This window comes from Sus scrofa, chromosome 13 (assembly GCF_000003025.6).
Source record: "Sus scrofa isolate TJ Tabasco breed Duroc chromosome 13, Sscrofa11.1, whole genome shotgun sequence".
Lineage (NCBI taxonomy): Eukaryota > Metazoa > Chordata > Mammalia > Artiodactyla > Suidae > Sus > Sus scrofa.
Window position 1 is genome coordinate 154,359,610 of NC_010455.5, and position 22,990 is coordinate 154,382,599.

Below are 22,990 nucleotides of genomic sequence, written 5' to 3' on the forward strand. Positions count from 1 at the left end.
TGATTGTAGCATTAAAACTTTTAATATATAACATTTTTATATGTAATGAGATGAGAAAATTGTTAATGCATTACATTTTGAATCACTGAGTCATGTGAAGATATTTTATTCTCCTTTATTTCTAGACACTTTAAATTCATTTTTATCATACTCATATCTCTGTTATGTCCCCTTTCCCTTTTGACATATTCCAGTATGGCCACTAAGAAAGTCATTTTGAGGAGTCTCATTGTAGCTCAGGGGTAATGAACCTGCCTAGTATCCATGAGGATGAGGGTTTGATTCCTGGTCTTGCAGGATTTGATCCCTGGGAACTTCGATATGCTGCAAATGCAGCACTAAAAAGCAAAAAAAAAAAAAGTCATTTTGATTTGGAAATCTTAACTGTATTTCCTCCTTTTCTAACTTGAATAGTCATAATTTAGTGTGTCTTTTTTTACTGTATTGTAGCATAAAGACATTCATTTCCCCAAGATTGATATGACTATGAAATTGGTAAGGCGCAGGATCTAGCAAAAATGGGTTTTGTTTTATATTAAATTGCTGTATAAGGAGCTTATATCTCCTGAAAGTATCAATGAATTCCAGGGAACTATATGCCCTTGCACTTTACTTACATGTGCAAAGGTCAATTTGCCTTTTGGTGAAAGAAAACCAAACAAGTGGAATTCGTTTTAGTTGAGTGATAGAATCTGTGGAACCTGACCCTACATCTGGTGAATAAGTTCATTTTGGAAACTGGCATAACTCCTACAGTCAGCTTTGGGGTATGCCTAAAATTTGTGAAGATCTGTTTTATCCCCTTACCTCTCCAAGTAAGACTACTTCTGTGAAGTTTTTTGAGTTTTATGCTATTAAATCTTATATCTTTCTCTAGTGTTGCTTTCAATCCCATAGTTTAAGAATGTCATTTTAGATAGCAAAGACTTTATGAGCCTTTCTGTATCTTTTTGTGACGAAATTTGGGAGCTACCAAGACAGACAGTCCACCCTGTTTTCAACCTAAAGAGGCAGAAAAGGTGGAAACATGTTTTATAATAGTCTCAGCTCTTTTTAACTTAAGAGGCCTGCTTTCTGGCCTTGTGCCCATGGAAAGAGACAAATGAGATGAAGCTTGCCCTTATTTTCATTCCCAATGTTCTCCCATCTAAGAATGACAAAAAAGTAAACTGTCTTGTTGGAAAGCTGCCCTACTTCCTTTACCAGGTCAGAAGTTTAAAGGAACATAATTGTACATAGTCTTTAAACTGAGCATTTGCTTAAGAATAACTTCGCTGCTATTTTTGGTATTTATAATAAGGAAATAAAGAAGCTGTGGAAGTTTGAAAAACTGAAGTAAAGAACAGAACTTTTGAAAGAAAAGTCCTATTGTTTGCTTTCCAATATCAGCACTATGTTATAGAACAGAGAATAAAACAAAGAGTAAAAATTTTCAGTGTCTGTTTGGAATATTCAGCATGGACCTCCCTGATTTCTACTGGCCACCCAGAAATATTTATTCTTCAATTTCAAAAGCTATAGTAAATTAGATACGTAGCAAAGGAAATGCTGTGAAGTATGGAAAAGTATGAAGAACATTTGTAAGCTGTTATTTTCCTTTAGTGGTCTCAGGATTAATGATTTTAGGATTCAAAGTTGTCGTGTTAGGAACAAGGAAAATCAGGTAGCAATAACTTATTGATGTCTCGCAGTGGAACCTACTTACCTCTGATGGTCTTTCCAGGATTAGTTGAATCTTATACATTGGAGTCTACATTGGAGTGGACATAAAAATTGTCTTACATTGGTTTATTACCATTTGAAAGACTTCTGAGTAAATTGATTCCTTTTTATCTTTAATGATATTGAGACATTTTTTAAAGCGGCTTAAGATTCATAGCAAAATGGAGGGATAGGTACAGACATCTCCTAGAAGATCCTATTACCCACATGCATAGCCTCTCCCACTATCAACATTATCAACATCCCCCACAAAAGGTGCACATTTGTTAACAATTGATAAACCTACATCAACATCATTATCATTCAAAGTCCGTAGTTTTCCTTAGGATTCACTTTCGGTGTTGCACATTCTATGGGTTTGGACAGATGTGTGATGACTTGCATCAATTATTATGGTATCATTCAGAGTATTTTCACTACCCTAAAAATCTTCTGTGCTCTACCTCTTCACCTTTCTCACCTCCAATCCCATTTGGATCTTTTTAAACAGGTTTTTTTGTTTTTTGTTGGTTTTTTTTTTTTTTTTTTTGAGAATAAAGCTTATGTTGTTAATTACTTTTTTGAATGTATTTATTTTAATGTTTTTTACTTTTTCCATTATGGTCCATTTACAGTGTTCTGTCAATTTTCTACTGTATAGAAAAGTGACCCAGTCACACACACACACACACACATATATATATATACACATTCCTTTTCTCACATTATCCTCCATCATGTTCCATCACAAGTGACTATATAGTTCCCTGTGCTTATCATTGCTTATCCACTCCAAATGAAATAGTTTTCATCTATTAACCCCAGACTCCCAGTCCATCCCACTCCCTCCCCATCGGCAACCACAAGTCTGTTCTCCAAGTCAATGTATTTCTTTTCTGTGGAAAAGTTCATTTGTGCCGTATATTAGATTCCAGATATAAGTGATGTCATACGGTATTTGGATTTTTCTTTCCGACTTACTTCACTTAGTATGAGGTCTCTAGTTCCATCCATGTTGCTGCAAATGGCATTATTTCTTTTTTATGGCTGAATAGTATTCCATTGTTTATATATACCACTTCTTCTTAATCCATTCATCTGTTGATGGGCATTTAGGTTGTTTTCATGTCTTGACTATTGTGAATAGTGATGCAGTGAACACACAGATGCATGTATTAAAGAATTAATTTTGATTCTTCTTGAAAAGGTGAAAAGAAAAATCTCTACTGAGACACAGAGTCTATAAGATGACAGGCATAGCAGTGTGGATGCCCATACAATTTGATCAGATGATAGTCTTTCTGCAGATTCTGAAGTAGAACTATCTTTCATTGATTCAGTTTCCACTATCTTTGTGATTCCCAATTATCTAATTCCCATCTCTTGATTTTTTCATAAAAACATCAAGTCAAATAGGCCCAAACTGATTTACTTTTCCACCAGCCTTCTACAATAACCTCCTTCTACAGCCATACAATCTGTGTCTCAGTAGAAATTTTTCTTTTTGCCTTTTCAAGAAGTCAGAAATAAAATGCTAGGTAACTTTTTCTTCTGGTGTATGACTGAATATTTTGTGAAGAGTATGTTAGGTTTTTAGAAAAAGGCAGTAATGATCTACCATATTAACTAATATTTGGAATTCTATAACTAATACTTGGAATTCTATAATATTATTTCACTCAGGGGAACAGAAGTCATATTTTCAGAAATTTTGATTACAAAAATATATTTTTGAAATGGTAATTTATGAGAAGTTGAAATGTATACTTTTTAATATTACCTTTCAATGATGTTTTTATAATTTTACCAGTTTGGTATTTACAAATACAGCACAAATGTTTTGAATATTTATATAATAATACTGATTAATATCACCATAATGAATTTTTGAATAGGTCAAAATGAGAGGAAATAAAAACTAGCTTATTAGAAAATTTCCCCTATTCTACTGTTTTTGTTGAGAAAATTTCAAAATAGTTTACAAATGGAAAATTATTTTCATTTCTCTGTACCAAGTAGGATGAAGGAGTGAGGCTTTATCAGTTTTGCTTTACATATTTATTTTCTTGCTAAAATAATTATTCTAGATATGTACACATAATTAGTTGGTCACTGGCTTTCTTGTAATAATGATTGCCCACTGAGCCTGTGGTGTTAACTACTGACTATATATCCCAAAGCAAAATTTAGAGTGATATCATAATTCCACAGGCAAAAGCAAGGATTTATTTAGTCACATAAAATTACTTTATATCAGCAATAACAAGTTATTAGTAAATGATACTTTTTAGGCTGGAAATCACAAGAAAAAGAATAATAATATAATAAGCATTTTGATATGTCTGTAGTTCAAACACAACTTCACATGTTCTATGTATAGGAATGATCTTTGTTATGATTTTTAATAACTACTGCACTATATATTTTAAAATTATTTATGCTGAGTAATTCATTCTTTGTATTTATCCCTATAGTTGTTATTTAATGTGGAGAAATAATCTGCTTTGATAAAATGATTGTATTTTATTTGTAACATCAGTAAATGTCTAGGTGAATTGAAGCTATGTAACGTAATAGTTAAGACTGTCTTATTGAAGTATAATTGACAAGTCTAAAGCTGGAAAAAATTAGAAACGAACATGAATCTGGAGCTGTAGTAATTGGGTGTCAGTTCTGGCTTCATCACTTCTATCTATGAGTACTGGGATGAATTACCATGGCTGATAATCTCTGTATCACAGAGGATGTATCTTGTGCCAAGAGACACTCATCAGAATTACTGCATAAATGTTTAACTAATAAAATATTAAAATTTTGACTTTTCCAAAATAAAATCAATAAAGAACAGAAAATTTGGCATTCATAGAAATTTATAACAATTTTACCATAATATAGATGACTCAGTCTCATTTTTAATAATATTTAGTTATACTTACCTTGCCAATGATTTGATAAATCATTTAAATTTTTCATTTGCATCATGGCTTTTTCAAGGTAGACTTCAGTTTTCTTTATCTGTGTTAGTAGACAAATATAAAATAACCAGCAATTTTACTTTGCTCTTGAAATTAAATAGATTAAATGATGAAAAATGATGAACAATAATCCCATCCTCTAATCAACTACCACAGACCAGAGCTGTTGTATTGGCTCTCAAAATATCAAGAAATAGAAGCACAATTTTTTAAATGCCTTCCAATTTGACCAAGAGTGTTTTTTGTACGAAAATGTGATTATGAACACTTCTTCATATAATTATTAAGACAGTGACATCATCCTTGCATATATTTGATTACAAAAATACTTTTAGAGTTTGTCATTTAAAAAGCACCAAAAAAAACAAAGATAATTTCTTACCCTGGCACATCTTTGCATTTGCTATAATACCAAAGACTTCTGAGTTCCTTTTGTTAAAAGTAAATATAAATGGGGTAATAAATGCATGAGAGATGTTACTTGAAAAGTAATTTCTGAGTTCTACAGTTTAAATTTGAGAAGAAGAGAGATAGTCTTTAACATTTCAGCTTTCTGTTCCTCTGTTTCTCTCTTTTCCTCTGTCTCTCTGTCTTTCTTGTGCTCTCTTTCTCTCACACACACCCATATGCATACACACATGCCTCATGTATTATTGAGCAATTAATTGAATTAATTATTCTGGACCTCTTGACTAGAGTTTAGGTACATTAAAATATCATAATTTTCATCTGTCATATTGCAATGGAAGCTCAGCACCAAATTAAATACAATTCAATAATATTTTAGCCTGATTTTTAAGAACCTTAAGCCAATCCTGAATTTTATATAATCTCAAGTTTGTTTCTTCTTCCCTAATGGTGATAATGATTTTACTGGCCTTTCAAGGCTACAGTCAACAGTTTTGAAACTTTGACATCAGTTGAGCTCTAATACAAATACAAATACATGGCCTCTACCTTAGCACTGAATTCTTCTGAAATGAACACATTATATAACAATAGAGAATTTTCAATGAATTAACCTTTTGCAAAAACTGGAAACTTAGGCCATGCTCATTATCCACTAACTATATTGTTCGCCTAAATGTTTTGGTGGAAGATACCAAAAATAATAATATAATTTAATGTTTTTTTCTAGGAATATTTCTTCCATGCATTAAGATGGTATTATTACATGTAAATAGTTCTTAGTAAAATGACAGATTTAGAAAGCATAGTATAGAAAATATTTAAATGTACTTCTGTGAAGGATGAGACTATTAAGCAATTTATTTCGATTGCTATACATATTTTTAAAAATCATATAAAATCTCAATCACTTTAAAAATCACATCAAAGGAGTTCCCGTTGTGGCGCAGCAGAGGCGAATCCGGCTAGGAACCATGACGTTGCGGATTCAATCCCTGAATTCGCTCAGTGGGTTGAGGATCCTGCGTTGCCGTGAGCTGTGTTGCGGGTTGCAGACGCGGCTCAGATCTGGCGCTGCTGTGGCTCTGGAGTAGGCCAGCAGCAAAAGTTCTGATTGGGCCCCTAACCTGGGAACCTCCACATGCCATGGATGCGGCCCTAAAAGGACAAAAAGACGAAAAAAAAAAATTAAAAACTAAAAACCACATCAAAAATAAAATATATGGAAAAAGTGAAAACAAATTTGATAATTTTGAGTCTTTCATTTAGGATTCTAACATTTGGAAATGCAGTGGTTTAGAGGTGATCTTTATCATGGAATCAGATGCTGGATAAACACAATTCTTCTTGGCTGTACCTTCTTTGAGGTTATTTAAGTATAGATTTACTGAAGGTAAACAAATAGTTATGATGCTGTAGTGTGTCAGTTTTTGTGTATTATGTGAGTCACTAGAATGTGTATGTTCTTTGTGTGTGTTTGTGTATGTGTGTGTGTGAGAGAGAAGATAACTCAGAAATTATTTTTCTTTCCTTCTTTTCTTTCTCCTTCCTTCCCTCCTCCCTTCCTTCCTCCGTCCCTTCCTGCTTTCCTGCCTTCCTGCCTTCCTTTCTGCCTTTATTCTTTATTTTTTTAAGTACTTTCTTATTTTCTAGCAATACATGGTGTTCCAGGTTCATCTCCTCTAAGGAGCACTAGTTTATTTCATTGGAGAATAGTACTAGAAACCAAAATCTGTGTACAAGTTGTGCTAATTGTCATTGGGTTGTTGTTAATTCTATCTTCCTCAGCTGAATGAGTAATTATATATGTATCAGAGTATCTATGAACCCACATGTTTATACACATACCTGTTAATATTTCTGGATGTAAACACCTATATCTGTATTAATTGGTAACCATGAATTCATATTGATGCTCCTAAGTCTCTTCTATTGATTGCCACATTGATTGTTCTAGCCTTCTCTTTCTCATTTGTAACTCCTGCTTCAGTAGTGAGAAACCTGGATCCTGTCATTGACTATTCATTTACTTAATTGTTCAATTATAGTATACATATTTGCTTTTTTAAAAATTAACCTGTGCTCTCATGAGAAACATCTTTCTCTACTAGAGTGTAGTATTTGTGTATGATTCCTTTGGCTTTGGTCTTATAGATACCACTCATTTCCATAATTACTTAACGTGAACATTTTTTTCTCCCTCATTCAGGGAAGTTGTTTTATGTAAATCTAGTATAGTCTGATTCTTCTGTCACATGCTATATGCCGTCCTACAAAATCTCTCAACCTCCCAAATTATGTTTTAAACATCGCATACGTTAAAGTTTGCATGTTTTGCTGTAACGTTCTGTGGATTTTAAGAAGACATATAGTCCTCCCTGTTTCGTGAAAGCCACTGCTCTGTTACCTGTCTCTATAATTTTGCTTTTTCCAGGCTGTCATTTAATTGCAATCATATGGTATAAAGCCCTTTCACACTAGCTTCTTTACCTTAGCAATATGCTTTTAAAAGTTCCTCAGCAAAATGTGACTTGATATGTCATTGCTTTTTTTTTTTTTTTTTTTTTTTTTTTTTTTGCTTTTTAGGGCCACACCCACCACATATGTATAGTAAGTTCCAGGCTAGGTATCAAATCAGAACTGTAGCCCCAGCTTACCTCACAGCCACAGCAATGCCAGATCCAAGCCACATCTGTGACCCACACCACAGCTCACGGCAACCCCAGAACCTTAACCCACTGAGTGAGGCCAGGGATGGAACCCACAATCTCATGGTTACTACTTGAATTTGTTCCCACTGAGTCACTGCAGGAACTCCGATATCTTATTGCTTTTTATCACTCAATTATATCACATTATATAAATGTACCAGAGTTTTTTTATCCATTCACTTATTGAAGGACATCTTCATTGCTTCTGATTTTAGGGAACTATGAATGAAACTGTTGTAAATATTTATATGCAGGTTTTTCTGTAAACATAGGTTTTCAAATATGTCTATTTTCATCTGATAAAAAGAAGATAACTATTACATTTGATAAAGTGAGATAAATATGCACTATTGAATTAATTGTAACACGAAATATCTAATGTATGATTTATTAATGACTTCCAAGGCACTCCAATGTCTCCATAGTATCTAATTTAAAAACTACCAAGTGATTTATACAGTAATGTTTCCAATTTTGCTTTGATCACCAATAGAAAAGAATGTATATTTGGATAATTTGGGGCTTCACAATTGTGTCAGAAACAAGAGTTGATGTTAAGAATACTCTTGGCAGGGAGCAATCTCCACCCAAATGGACCGGAAACCCATACCCTACTCCAGAAGAAAAAGAGGAGGCCACATCCACAGGTAGAAGGGGTGATTTCGTGATATAAACAACCCCATACCTCCCGGGTGGGAAGCTCCACAGACTAAAAACTAACTGGCTCACACAGACTCACCTGCAGGAGTGAGAGTTCTGAGCCCCACATCAAACCCTCACATGCTGGGATCTGTCACTGGAGAAAGAGCCCCTGGAGCATCTGGCATTGAAGGCCAGCAGAGCTTGTGCACAGGAGCTCCACAGGACTGGGGGAAACGGAGACCCCATTCTTAAAAGGTGCACACAGACTTTCACGTGCACTAGGTCCCAGGGCAGAGCGAGGTCTCCACAGGAACCTAGGTCAAACCTGACTGCAGTTCTTGGAGGACATCATGGGAAAACAGGGGTGAATGTGGCTTGTTGTGAGGGAAGGACATTGAAGGCAAAGCCTTTCTCTGGAGGTGGCCATTTTGGGAAAATCTGGCCCCACCCGACAGTCAGTGCTGAGAAGCCCCAGGGCAAACAACAATCCAGGTGGGATCATAGCCCCACCCCTCAGTAAACAGGCTGCCTAAAGACCCCTCAGGCACACAGCAGCCCATAATCCCATCCAGAGACTAAGCCCCATCCACTAGAGGGATTAGAATCGGCTCCACCTACCAGTGGGCAGGCATCAGCCCCTCCCATCAGGAAGGGAGCTTGCTGTAGCAAGCCCCTCACACTGACTTCAGCCACAACGGGGGCAGATGCCAGAAGTAAGAGAGGCTACAGCTCTATTATCTATAAAAAGGTCACCACTCCAAAAACCTATAAAAATGAAAAGACAGAGAATTATAACTCAGATGAGGGAGAAAGGAAAAACCCAGAAAATCAGCTAAGCCATGAGGAGATTCTCAGCCTCCAGGAAAAAGACTTTAGACTGTTGATGCTGAAGATGATGCAAGACATTGGAAATAAACTGAAGGCAAAGATGGATAATTTACAGGAAACACTGAGCAAAGAGAAATGAGATATAAAACTTAAACAAGAAGAGATGCAAAATACAATAACTGAAATAAAAAACTCACTAGAAGCAGCTAACAGCAGAATACAGGAGGCAGAAGAACAAATAAGCGAGGTGGAGGACAGATTAGAGGAAATTATGGATGCAGAACAGAAAAGAGAAAAAAGATTAAAAAAAATGAAGAGAGTCTCAGGGAACTCTGGGACAATGTTAAACACACCAACATCCATATTATAGGGGTGCCAGAAGGAGAAGAGAGAGAGAAGGGGACAGAAAAAATATTCCAAGAGATAATACCTGAAAACTTCCCTAACATGGGAAAGGAACCACTCACTCAAATCCAGGAGGCACAACGAGTACCATATAAAATAAACCCAAAGAGGAACACCCTGAGACACATAATAATCAAACTGACCAAAATTAAAGACAAAGAGAAAATGTTGAAAGCAGCTAGGGAAAAGAAACAAGTACCATACAAGGGAACCCCAATAAGCTTACCAGCAGATTTTTCAGCAGAAACTCTGCAGGCCAGAAGGGAGTGGCATGATATACTTAACGTGATGAAAAGAAAAAACCTCAAACCAAGAATACTCTACCCAGCAAGGCTCTCATTCAGATTTGAAGGAGAAATAAAAACCTTCTCAGATAAGCAAAAGCTGAGAGAATTCAGCAATGCTAAACCAGCCTTACAACAAATACTAAAGGAACTTCTCTAGGCAGGAAAGAAAAGATGAGCAACAGGATACAAAAATTCCACAAATGACAAGGCTCACCAGTAAAGGTATATATACAGTAAAGATACGAAATCATCCGTGCACAATTATACCATCAAAATCAGAAATCATGAGAAGAGGTGGGTACAAATGCGGGACACCGGAGATGAACTTGCAATTAAGAGAACAACTACTTAAAACAATCTCATATACATCTAGACTCTTACATCAAAATTTCAGAATAACTGCAAACCAAAAATCTACAATTGATACAAAAACAAGGAATCTCTGGAAAAGAAATATATCTCATAGTAAATATGTGCATAATTCACCATGAAGGGGGTCATTTGACATCATTCTTGGAATGCTGAAGTCTTCTTAGATCTGATTCTGATTTCCTCTCCATCAAAGAACTTATGATAATTATAATTAAATAATGCCACTGTATAATTAAATAATACAGTTCTACAATTGTATTATTAATAACCATTTCTCTCCATGGTACAATGTAAAGTCTAGAATGTCTTGTTTATCACATCACCTAGAATGGTGTAATGCCTTTATTGAAGAATCAATGAGATGGAACAAATTGTGAGGACATATTTATATAGTTACACTGTTTTTTAACCAACTTATGCATTTTATATTTTACTTATTTTCAGAGGGTGTATTATTTTTGTTATGCTTACCAGTTAAGTTATTCTTTTTACTATGCTATATAAAATATTTAATGGTATATAAGGCTTTTTTTTTTTTTTTTGTCTTTTTTGCTAATTCCTGGGCTGCTCCCGCAGCATATGGAGGCTCCCAGGCTAGGGGTCGAATCGGAGCTGTAGCCACCGGCCCACGCCAGAGCCACAGCAACGTGGGATCCAAGCCGTGCCTGCAACCTACACCACAGCTCACGGCAACGCTGGATCATCAACCCACTGAGCAAGGGCAGGGACCGAACCCACAACCTCATGGTTCCCAGTCGGATTCGTCAACCACTACGCCACAACGGGAACTCCAAGACTTTCTTCTTTATAAACTTTAGTCGCATATTATAACAATTTAATATAATGCTAATTTTTAAAGAAAAATTGAAATGTAATAGATAAAACTAAGTAGTAAAGATGAAAGCCATAAAATTGGGATAAAGTATAGAATAAATTTCATATTTGTCTTAGCATATTTTCCATTCCACTTCTCCAGTGGGAGTCACTTAATCTGTTTCTTAAGATCCATGTTATAATAATCTGTGTGAATGTAATTGTGTGTAAATGTATGTATTTTATTCTGTAAAAATAAATAAATAAATAAATTAAGGCATCCCCAATTTAAAAAAAAAAGAAAGAAATACTCTTGGCAGGATAACTAATTTTTAATCAGAAGGAAACTTTAAGATGAGTTAACTTTACCAATGAGATTTTGAATAGAAAATAGCATGTTTAGAATAGTTCTTACTGACAAACTTGAACTGCGAGAAAAATATCCAAACGTATATCCTTCACTCATTTTTATCACTTAGAGATGTCGAAAATTTTTGTTTTTCCGTATGATGTATAATATTACAAATACAAAAAATGAAAACAAAATATCCTTGCTTACACAAACTATATAATGTCACAGACATGTCAACAGTCACTTGATAATGTGGCACAGACTGTAATAAAGATATGTAGGATGTGTTGCAGGGGTATATAAGAATGAACTTTCTCTGAAAGGAACATTTAAATGCTGTTTGTATTATGTGGAAATATATTAGGCAGGGGAATTTTTAGAAAGTGTTGCAAGGGATTAAGCGGCAAAGGCATTCCAGCTGAAAGGACAATATTTTGAAATGAATGTCTTATTTGGAAATTAACTAATCATTTCATATGACTATAAGAATGTGATGGGATCAGAAAAATAGTATTTTGACTTTATCTTATAGGCTATAGTGAAAAAAATATTTTTTTTTAAAATATTGAATATTTGACTCACTATAATTCTGGATATATTGTAAATAATTCATTTGAATATTGGACCATATTCTTGTTGGAAATTGTGTTTTTGCCATTTTCTTTATTATTTTTGTTTGTATGTGTTTTTAATGTTTCATTTTGCTTTGTTTTACTTTCTCTCATCTTACAAAATCTTTGAACTTTCTTTGTCCCTATTCAAGCTGTGTCTAAGTTAAACACATATGGAAAGAACACTCTTTACACATAGAAAAACACTTTTTGTCAGACACCATGTGTCACTCTTTCAGGTACCCACATTTTGGTAAAGGAAGTGCTTTGTGTCTAGAGTACTAAAAGCTCCATAAATGGATGGATCTCAGTCATGGGACCACCACATTCTCACAGTACCTGATGACTCACTTGACCCTTCTCAGTTATTTTTGGACCAGTTATACTTGGTCACAATGCCTATCTTTGTTACCATAGATTCGAATCTGTGAAACCACAGTGACTTTCTTACTTTATAGAAAGCACAGAGTGAGATGTGAAAGAGAACACCTCACCAAATAAATGATTCACTGGTCTTTGTTGTCTCAACAGATTGAAGTTCCCTCAGTTTATTCATATCCTTAGCTTGGTGTTTCTCAGAGGAAGGAGTGGCTGCCTTCTCTCTGAGGAAATATGCCCCAGGCTTGGCTTGAGGTAAATAGTGGTCTGAGGAGCTGTTCCGGAACTAACTCTGTTTGCTTTGTTATGTTAAAAAGTGCATAGCAAACAGAACACCAGCTATAAACTTTGCACTTTTTTTTAAAAAAAAAAGGCTAATCATAGAAGAGGAGGAGGGAAAAGATGAGCAGAATAGTAACTGAATGAAACCAATGTGGTTTTGATAAGGATTACTGGATTATGGACACATTTATATCTGATGAAATATGCTTCTGTAAGAAGATCCTTTGTTTTGTGGGGAGACAAATGTTTTTCATCTTTGAATTATGAGTATTAAATATGACTTCTGAAACCGCTGAGCTCTATATTTTGGACCTTTTAATCTCAAAAAATACTGTTTTTTTCCCCAAGAAAAAAAGAAAACATACCCCCAAACCCAAAAATGTGTGGGTAGCAACCGAGATCTAACTTCAAAAAGTAAATTCCTTCTCACTCAGGACATTATTAATAATAATTGAAACTATTCAGTTCCCCCGTGGGTATTATTATAACTTACAAAGTACACATGAAATAGATGTTTGCACTCTACAAGTAAGGAACAATAACTAAGGATAAAGATTAAATTGATGCTTGAAGCAGCGATGAGCAGCATGTCCACTTCTGAGAGGTGGTGAACAATGGTACAAAGAAGAAAACGTCTTTTCCGATCCATGAAGTGATTCCAAAAGATATTATGGAAAAACACGTGGTTTAACTTTAACAGCTTGCACCTTTAAGACTGAGAGTTTAAGGATTCACCGACTGGGTAAAATTAGAGGGATAATATTTTCTCAGTAACAAATTGTACTTGAACAAAGTAACTGGCACAAGCAGACCCTTCAGGATAGTATAGATTTGTTCTCCAGCAGAAATGTTTGTAGCCAGTTGGGGGAAACACACTCTGCTGGTATTTAAATTTTCTTTTCTACTTGTCAGAAATACCCAAGGACACACACTGAGGACAGGATCTTGTTTCTTTCCTGCTGAAGTTATTTGGTACATAGTGAAATACTTTCAACACTCCCCTGTGGGTGGCAGTTAGGAGTGACCTCCTTCATAGTTTTCTTTCACAATTAGAAAGGAAAGTGATTTTAAGCTTGGATGTCAAAAGCATATGTTTTATGATTAACACTTTAGAGAAAAAAGAGTAGAACACACATATGCTACAAACAAGGAAGCAAAATCACTCTGTTTCTTGAATACTAAACAGAAATCATATTTACTGAATAAAATCAATCACAAAGGAAATCTCAACAAACCACTTTCCAGCTGCTTGGATTTCCTAAGGTCTTCTGAGCTGCTATTACACCTACAGTCTAAATTAATATTTATGTCTTAAATTTGGAGTTACTTGCAAAGAGTTAAAATATATATATATATTAATTTGTTTTGCCTTTACGTTTACAAAAATGCTATTATAATAATAAAGAACACCTCTCAAGAAAAATAGACAAATTGCCTATAACTTCTTACCCAACAATCTTCATAGACATTTATCTTTTATATCTTAAAAACTTAAATCATTGATTTATTTTCCTTTATAACTTGCCTCTCAGGCTCTTATATTAACATAAAAGCATACTGATATTTTTTAATAAAGTTCCACTTTTTTAGCTTCAGAAACACTTCAGCATTCTTCATTATTCAAAATTAGCATTGTCTGTACTGTTTTCAATACAGATTTTTAATAGGAATTTAAGTAGCTGAATAGGCTCTTCATTTGATAAATAAATCTATCATTTTAGTTATAAAACTGCATTTAACTAACTAAATAAAATAAATTATCATACCAGATGAAACTCTTACTAAAAATCAAAGTAAAATTCTAATTCTCTGTATACAGAATAATGATTCTAAAATTAATAAATGCACATTACAGTATAATTACATCTAATTTGTTCAAAGGGCAAAGTTACTCTACAAAAGCTAAAACCATCAAGGTAATTTTCCCTTTTAAATTTATCAAAATTCTAAATGTTTCCAACAATTTTACTGCTTTTAAAAATTGGATGAGAGAATTTAATAACTAGGATATGTAAGACGTTTTTTAAAAATTGCAAAACATTTAAAATGTCGTGTTTACCAGGAGTAAAGTGCACAGAATCAGGAAAACAGAACATTTTTTTGATTTTTTAAATGTTTAAAACGATATGCAAAATATTCATGAAGCATGGCTGTTTTATGTACTCTAAGCACACAATCTAAGCCATCTTTAGCAACTATAATGCAATCATAATCCAATTTTGAAAGTACATTTAATGAGACCAATAGATAAATTTCAAAACTAACATGATTTACTTGTGATGTTTCTCCTATTCTAAGATATTCACATAGAAAGAGATTGGTGTCTATATTATTTTATATGATTTTACTTATTACTATTTTTTCCTTCTCTTCATTTTCTCATCTTTTCCTCTGCTTCATGAATTGCTTTTAGATGCTTTCTTGAGATATTTGAAACTTCCTTTAAACTTGAATTTCAGTACCTTTCATACAATTCTTAATTGCCTGCCTTACTATTTAAAAAGTGTGTCTAAATATTATTTAAATTGTCCCACAGTTGAGCAAAGATCCCTTCTCCTAATAGATATGTCTGGATGTTGAGCATTGCTATGGGACAGAGATTCTGAACCAAATAGGAAAACCTAAAATAGTTTGAGGCAATGGTATCCCTTTCCTTTAGCTCTCTTTTTGCTGATCTATTTCATATTTAGTCATATCAAAACTCACCAGCCTTTGTGTTTTCTTAAAACTGGGTTTCTCTCCCCTCTTTTTTTTTTTTTTTTTGTTGTTGTTCTTCATAAAGTCTGTCTTATTTCTAAAACCCTCTTAGAAATTTTTGCAAAACTAAAAGGAATTTTTGGATTCCTTTTCATTTTCCCCATGTACTGTATCTACAAAGAAGGCATTTGCATACATCTGCTAGATCTTTTTTGGAATACCTTTTGACATGTGTTCCTTATATTGTTCTGTAGATTCTATTTAGTGTGTATATTCTTTTAATAACTGTAAAAGCAGCTTGGGTAGAATTAGCTTTCTCTGTGTATTTGTGTGTGTCTTTCTCTCTCTCTCTCAAACACACACACACATATGAACACAAAGCCCACCACCCCGTTAACACTCAGTTCTTCTAGTTGTGTGGGAAAATAGAACCCTTGAGGAAATTAATATGTTTGTTTAGTTTTAAGAAAAGTGATATTGGATTTTGTAGCAAGGCATTAAGAGAACGGAGCACACAGTTTCTACCATTCAATTTGTCTGTTTCCTGAATTATTATTTAATGGTAAAATTAATATATTTTGCTCTCTTCTTGAATTCCCATCTTATGGAATGCAGGCAAAATATTTAACATCTAAAAATCTGCATTTTTCATATATATGTCTTTTTACTTGATAGTTGATAACGATAATATGCTGTTTGATCATTTTGTAGCAGTTATGACCAATAATCATGAAAAGATTTAAATAAGAATTTTCCTTAAAAATTGCAGATAGTCTCTACTTGTATTGCATTTTAACTTAATTATATTAGTGAAAAATAGCTTAAACTTGTTGTCTAATTCAAAATGGATAGCTATCTTATGTTAAAGTTTTAACTAATATTGTTCATAAAAATTGAATAAAATTTCTTATAATGTTAATTAGATCAGCCAATATATTAGAATCAGAATTAAAGCAGCTGAAAGTATAAAGAATACCATGAGAATATTCTCATTCCTGGGTTACAATAAACCAGTATATTTTTGACAATGCTACTTGACAGATACATAGGAAACACTGGTGATCAACTCTGAACCCTCTTTTTCTGAATTAAAAATCATTGTATCATTTTAGATCCTTTGTAATTTATGTGACAGCCTTCCTCCCTCCCTCCTCTTACAGCAAACCTGAACCTCATTATTAGATTTTCTGATGTTGTGATAAAATAAATCATTTATATCAACATACTTTTTTACCTACAAATTTACTCAATATCTCTCATTAAGTTAATAGATATCAACTAGCACTCTATAAAAAAATTGTTTTTATATTATACTTTAGTTATAGTTATAAGTGATTAAATATACTTGAATAAATATGTCTAATACTGAAGGTATGATTTCTGTTAATATTTTCACTGATTTAATTATTATAACATTTTTATATAATGTAAAATTTTATTTGTATCATATATAAAAATATCAGTGGTGCTATTTAATGCTAATCCCATTATAACTACTAATTTTCTGTAGAGTCCTTGGGACTTTCCTCTTGCTCTGAGATCTTTGGTAATTTACTTAGCATGGATATATCACTTATATCCATAAAAAATATGTAGTCATAATTCTCCTTCAGTGAATCTGATTTTGAACTTGACTCATCATTTAAAGGCAAGGATGCATTTTATATGCAACTCAAGAATAGCAATTTCAAAATTTGTTCATCGATCAGGTGATACTACTGTAAACTCTGTTACCAAGTTTACAATGTACTTTAGTTTTGCACTAAACATTTAAAAATATTATTAATCTTAAATCATTAAATAGAAAGAATTGGTATGACCTTGGCACCTCTTGCTAATGCATCATTGCTTTTTCTTAATTGTTCTTTGTTCTCTCTGCTTGTCTTCATCACAAATCTCTCTGATGGTTTATATATTTGTTTTAGTTAGTTTATGATACAGCACACTTTAGTTTTTACACCCTGAAGCCTGGGTTTGAACACATGTCATCGTCTCTTCTCATTTACTGTCTCCCTTTTCCATATGAGGTTTGTGGATAGAGCTCTTTGCAGGCTTGCCTTCATCTGCCTTCTCCACTTGTCCTTTGAGAGTCTCCAATTTGAGAACTTTCGAAAACTTGGTATTCAGGTCTGTAAGTAAACAAAATTGTTGGAAATTTTTTTTTGAGTCTAAAATACTCAAAATTATTGAATTGAATCTATTTATACTCCACTTCTACCAAGTAGTATTTAAAGCCTAAACTCTCAAAGTGACTTCTCTCTGAAGAGCTAGTTCCTGGAACTAGAGGAAGAAACATCACTGTGGTAAGAGATGAGCCATGGAGAGATCTTCTCAGGCTACTCAGAGGAAATGATTTTGATAAGAAGCACAATGTAGGGAGAAATCTATGAAATAAATATTCCTGTTTCATTAAAGAGGGCCTGAATGGCTTAATGGTGAATTTTTTAAAAACCCTATTAAAGTGTAATGAAAAAAATGACTTAAAACTAGCTATTATCATCCCAATCAAGTCACCATTATATGTTCACATTCCTCTGAAGTGTGGTAAAATTGTGGTGGATTTTTATGCACTAAATATTGGGGAAAAAAACCGCTAAATTGGAATATGGAATATATGTGCTCTGAATTAATATGAGAAAGTTACTTAATCATGGGACATATTATGTTTTATCCATTTATGTTTTATAAGTTGATTTATCCATAAATTTCAAAAGTTGGAATGTAAAGACTCTAATATTCTTAAAAATTTTTTAAATATGAATTTGAATGTCTTTGAAACTTTTTGTTTCCTCCAAATTTTAAGCTGTCTCCTTTCATCCACAGTTTGTAACACAGTGATGTTCAATCTCTTTTTCAATACTTCTAAGTGTGGTGCTGATAATATATGCATAATGTCAATAAAGGAGTTGTTTTAACTCACCATATAGGAAAATTTAGTTTGCTTATAGTTAAGTTTCTCATGCATCAAGTTATGTTCCACTTTTTATTGATGGGAAAGAGGAAATGGACCTGGACTTAAGCATAGGAAGATTTAAGGACAGCCTGTAATTTCATCATTAGTGGTTCATTCCCCAATGTGAAGACATTACATATCTATTAAGACTCTGGTTAAACTATACACATACCTCTGAGAGATATTGAACATAGAATGATTAGTTTACTAGAGTAACAAGAAGGTTCCCGAAGACATGATTATGGAATACATAGATTTTAATATGGCATGATTTCTTGGGATATACCTGGAGGCAAGACTGGGCTACAGACCACTAGAAGCCAAAACATATACATATCAAGAAAGAGGAGGCTTGCATAAAGGGGAATTCGGTAACCACTACTTGGTATTTTTACTTCCTTTTATTTCTGTATATGCTTCTCTGTCACGACTGTCACTACTCTCATGATTTCAGATTTGTATTATTACCTTAATCTTTTAACTTATTATCCTGTTCCTGGTCTTGCCTCCCTTTAATACCACCCCTTTGCAATTTCCAGTATGCTCTTTCTAAAACAGATCTTAATATATTATTACAGAGAATATGTGACTTTCTCAGTTTGGCAGAGAAGCTTCATAGTCCAGCCTATCTCCATTCACCCTCTTGCCACTCTTTTCCTTCCATCCCAACCATCCTGAATTACTTGAATTTGCTCAAACCGAAGGTCGCCCTTGCTGCCTCTGACTTTGTACATGATGCTATAGCTTCCTGAATTACTCTTCTCACCTTTCCTTTTCTATTTCATGAATACTTTATTAATTTTTGCAGTCACAGCTAAGATATCTTCTATATGAGGTTTCCATGGATCCATCAAATCAGAGTGATTGCTTCTCTTTTGTGTCATTTCTTTATCTGATACATACCTCTAGAACTTTATTACCACACTTTATTGCAGACAATTGATTAAAGATCTGTTCCTTGAGGCTAGGGCTGTGTCATATTTGTCTTATTCTTAGTTTACATGATTGGGGTATATGGTAAAGACAATAACTTTTTTTTTTTTTTTTTTTTTTGTCTTTTTGCCATTTCTTGGGCCATTCCCGTGGTATATGGAGGTTCCCAGGCTAAGGGTCTAATCGGAGCTGTAGCTGCCAGACTACGCCAGAGCCACAGCAACGCAGGATCCCAACCGCGTCTGCGACCTACACCACAGCTCACGGCAATGCCGGATCATTAACCCGCTGAGCAAGGGCAGGGATCGAACCCACATCCTCATGGTTCCTAGTCAGATTCGTTAACCACTGCGTCACAACAGGAACTCCAACAATAACCCTTTAACTCAGGTGACTGTGTTCTGAAACTAACTTTGTCTAACTTTCAGTGATAAGAAAACCAATCATTCTTAGTTTAATGTTACGGAATAATTGATTAGAACTTCAAACTCTCTCTTTGTCATTTTCCTTGATATCCTGATATTTAAAATGTGATTAAAAATTCAGACAATTTAGAATATCCATAAGTTTCTGAAGTTGGCAATTTGTCAACTGTTAACTTGGTTCAACTGTGTGCCCTAGGCTGGATTCCTGGGAAACAAACTCTGAGGTGAGAATTTGTATGCAGATTATTTATTGGAGAGTGTTTTTGGGAACAATTCCTAGGAGGAATGAGAGAAACAAAATTGTGGAGAGAGAATTTGAACTGTACAAATGCACCAAAAGCCTTCGCCAGCCTCAGGCTGAGTTCTAGAGCTTGTATGAACATTCAGAAATGTCTCCAACTGAGACAAGGAGGGCAAGCCTCCACCTTCCTAAAGATGTCTCAGTTGTTTCCCCTTAGCAGCCAACACTCCCAGCAGCTGGAGGGATGAGAGCCTTAGTTGTGGAAGGTAGATCTGGGTAGTAAACAACAGCATTTTCTACTCTGCAGTTCTTAGAGGTCTTCTAATTAATGAATGTTTCGGTTAGTCTTTTTTTTTTTTTTTTTAACAATGCTCTCTTGAACACTATGTCAAGGAGTACTCTGATACATTCTTTTTTAAAAAATTTTATTGGAGTATAGTTCATTTACAATGTTTTGTTATTTTCAGGTGTTCAGCAAAGTGAATAAGTTATAATACATCCATTCTTTTTCAGATTCTTTGCCCATATAGGCTGTTACAGAATATTGAGTAGAGTTTCCTATGCTATACTTTGGGTCCTTCTTGATTATCTCTTTTATGTATAGTAGTGTGAATATGTTAATCCCAAACTCCTAATTTATACCCCCCTCCCACCTACTTCCCCTTTGGTAATCATCTTTGAAATATATCTGTTCCTGTTTTGTAACCAAGTTCATTGTATCATTTTAAAATTAGATTCCATATGCAAGTGATATCATGTGATATTTGTCTTTCTCTGTCTGATTCGCTTCACTCAGTATGATAATCTCTAGGTGTATTATGTTGCTGCAAGTGGCATTGATTATCAGTCTTTTACCTGGGCCTCAGATGGATGAGGTTGATTTGGTAGGTAGCACTAACTAGTGTCTGAAATTCTTTCCATTCCTCTTACAATGCAATCATATGGTTTCTTAATGTAGTCTTCACCTTTTTGCTGCTGTAGCCACTAGCTTTTATCTTCTTTTTGTGAGGATCAGCTCCACAAAAATAATTAGAAAAGGTAATCATTTAGAACCACATTAAAACAGATAGCTCACAAATAAGTGCAATTAAGCTATTGTGTTTATTTACAGGGCTGCTGTTAAGATAATTAAAGAGAGAAAGCAATATCATGTTTAGACAGAAACAGTGGGAGGAAGAGCTTGGGCTTGTAGAACAGATTAAGGCACAAGAATATGCTTGACTGAAAAATATGACTCTTATAAACATATGTTTTCTCTTAATTGCACTGACTAAAACAATTTTCTATGATAGTGACTCCTGGCTTTTTATATCCATCACTACCTTGTTCTCAACTACAACATTTTTAATAAGGAAACTCTGTTAGATGATGACTTTAGGAAAATATCATGTAGAAGCCAAGGAGAACAACAAACTGAGGTGAAAGAAATCATGCTAAAGTGACTAAAATTATGAGCTTTAAATTATAATTTATTGTAAATGGTACATTCGGGGCCTCAGAATTTTTTCACACAAAGGGTCAAATTGGTAGCCAGGGAGACATAAAAGGAAAAATTTCCCATATGAACACTCCCCACTTTCAAAAGAAGGAGAAATAAGATTAAAGGCAAGTTTTATGATATTGTGAGAGCAGCTGGGCTTTTTTATGATTTGGTTTATTTATTTTGCCCTAGGTATTATTCGTACCATTTAACCCTTCCTTTTTATTAGAAACACTACTGAAACTGCCCTAGACTGTCTGTGCTGAGCTCTGATTGGAGATCATAGCAGATCTCAGTGGGATTAAGATATATGGTGCCTCTGAAGATGTTGTTTTACATTGATTAGACATCCAGTATGAAGGCTGATACAAGATGAAGGCCCATACAGTGTAAAGGCCGATACTTTAAGAATACATGCTAGGAGTTCCCGTTGTGTCTCAGCATTAATGAATACGACTAGGATCCATGGGGACACGGGTCCCATCCCTGGCCTTGCTCAGTGGGTTAAGGATCTGGTGTTGCCATAAGCTGTGGTTCAGGCCACAGATGCAGCTCAGATCCCCAGTTCCTGTGACTGTGGCATAGGCCAGCAGCTGTAGCTCTGATTTGACCCCTAGCCTGGAAACTTCCATATGCCTCAGGTACAGCCATAAAAAGCAAAAAAAAAAAGTATTTATGTTGGAAAAAGAATATGTGTTAAGACATCTTATTATTTGACTGTAATAGGATAATATAATATTTCCAGAAGGTACCCATATGAAGGATGATTGCTGAGAAATATGGGTAGCTTAATTAGTGTGGAAGAGATGGCCATGGTATTTTCCATCTAAGTTGGTCCCCATAATTGATTCTCCTTCCTCTAAAATTTACTTTCTTAAGCTTATTAATTGAGAAGCATATATTTAAAATTTAATACACTCATATATTTTATATAATTATTATGATGATATTGGAATAAGTTCCTGCTTTTTTTTGTCTTAGCTGACTCCATCTTTCTTTCTGTTTGAATATGTCTCATTTATCTCTTTGTAAAATTCACTTTGTTTCTATCTTATTTGTCCTTGTACAGTTATGCTCTCTCATAGATGGAAACAATGAAACTCAAAAATTAAAGGGTACATGGGAGTTCCCTCATGGCTTGCTGGATTAAGGATCCAGCATTGTCACTGCCCTGGCTCTGCTTACAAGCTGTTGCATGGGTTTGATCCCTTGCCTGGGAACTTCCATATGTTGCAAAAAAAAAAAAATTAATTGAAGGGTACTTAGATGAATACATATTAGAAAGCTAGGCAAATTTACCAAATCCCTTCTTTTATCTCCAAATCCAATACTGTATTCCTAACAGCTCAGAATCCCATTCAAAAGGTTGTAACTTGGAAGTTCCCATCATGTCTCAGTGGTAATGAACCTGACTAGTATCCATGAAAATGCAGGTTCAATCCCTGGACTCACTTAGGATCTGGCATTGCCGTGAGCTGTGGTGTACAGTTCTGATT

At 34.3% G+C, this 22,990-nt stretch overlaps 1 long non-coding RNA gene across 1 annotated transcript in view; it reads right to left on the reverse strand.

The window, feature by feature from the left end:
* The window catches only part of LOC102159601, an 83,204-nt gene that overhangs the window by 25,906 nt on the left and 34,308 nt on the right, over positions 1-22,990 (reverse strand). The window contains exon 2 of the long non-coding RNA XR_307193.2: positions 4,638-4,716. This is a non-coding gene — a long non-coding RNA (uncharacterized LOC102159601). The remainder of the gene's footprint in view (positions 1-4,637; positions 4,717-22,990) is intronic.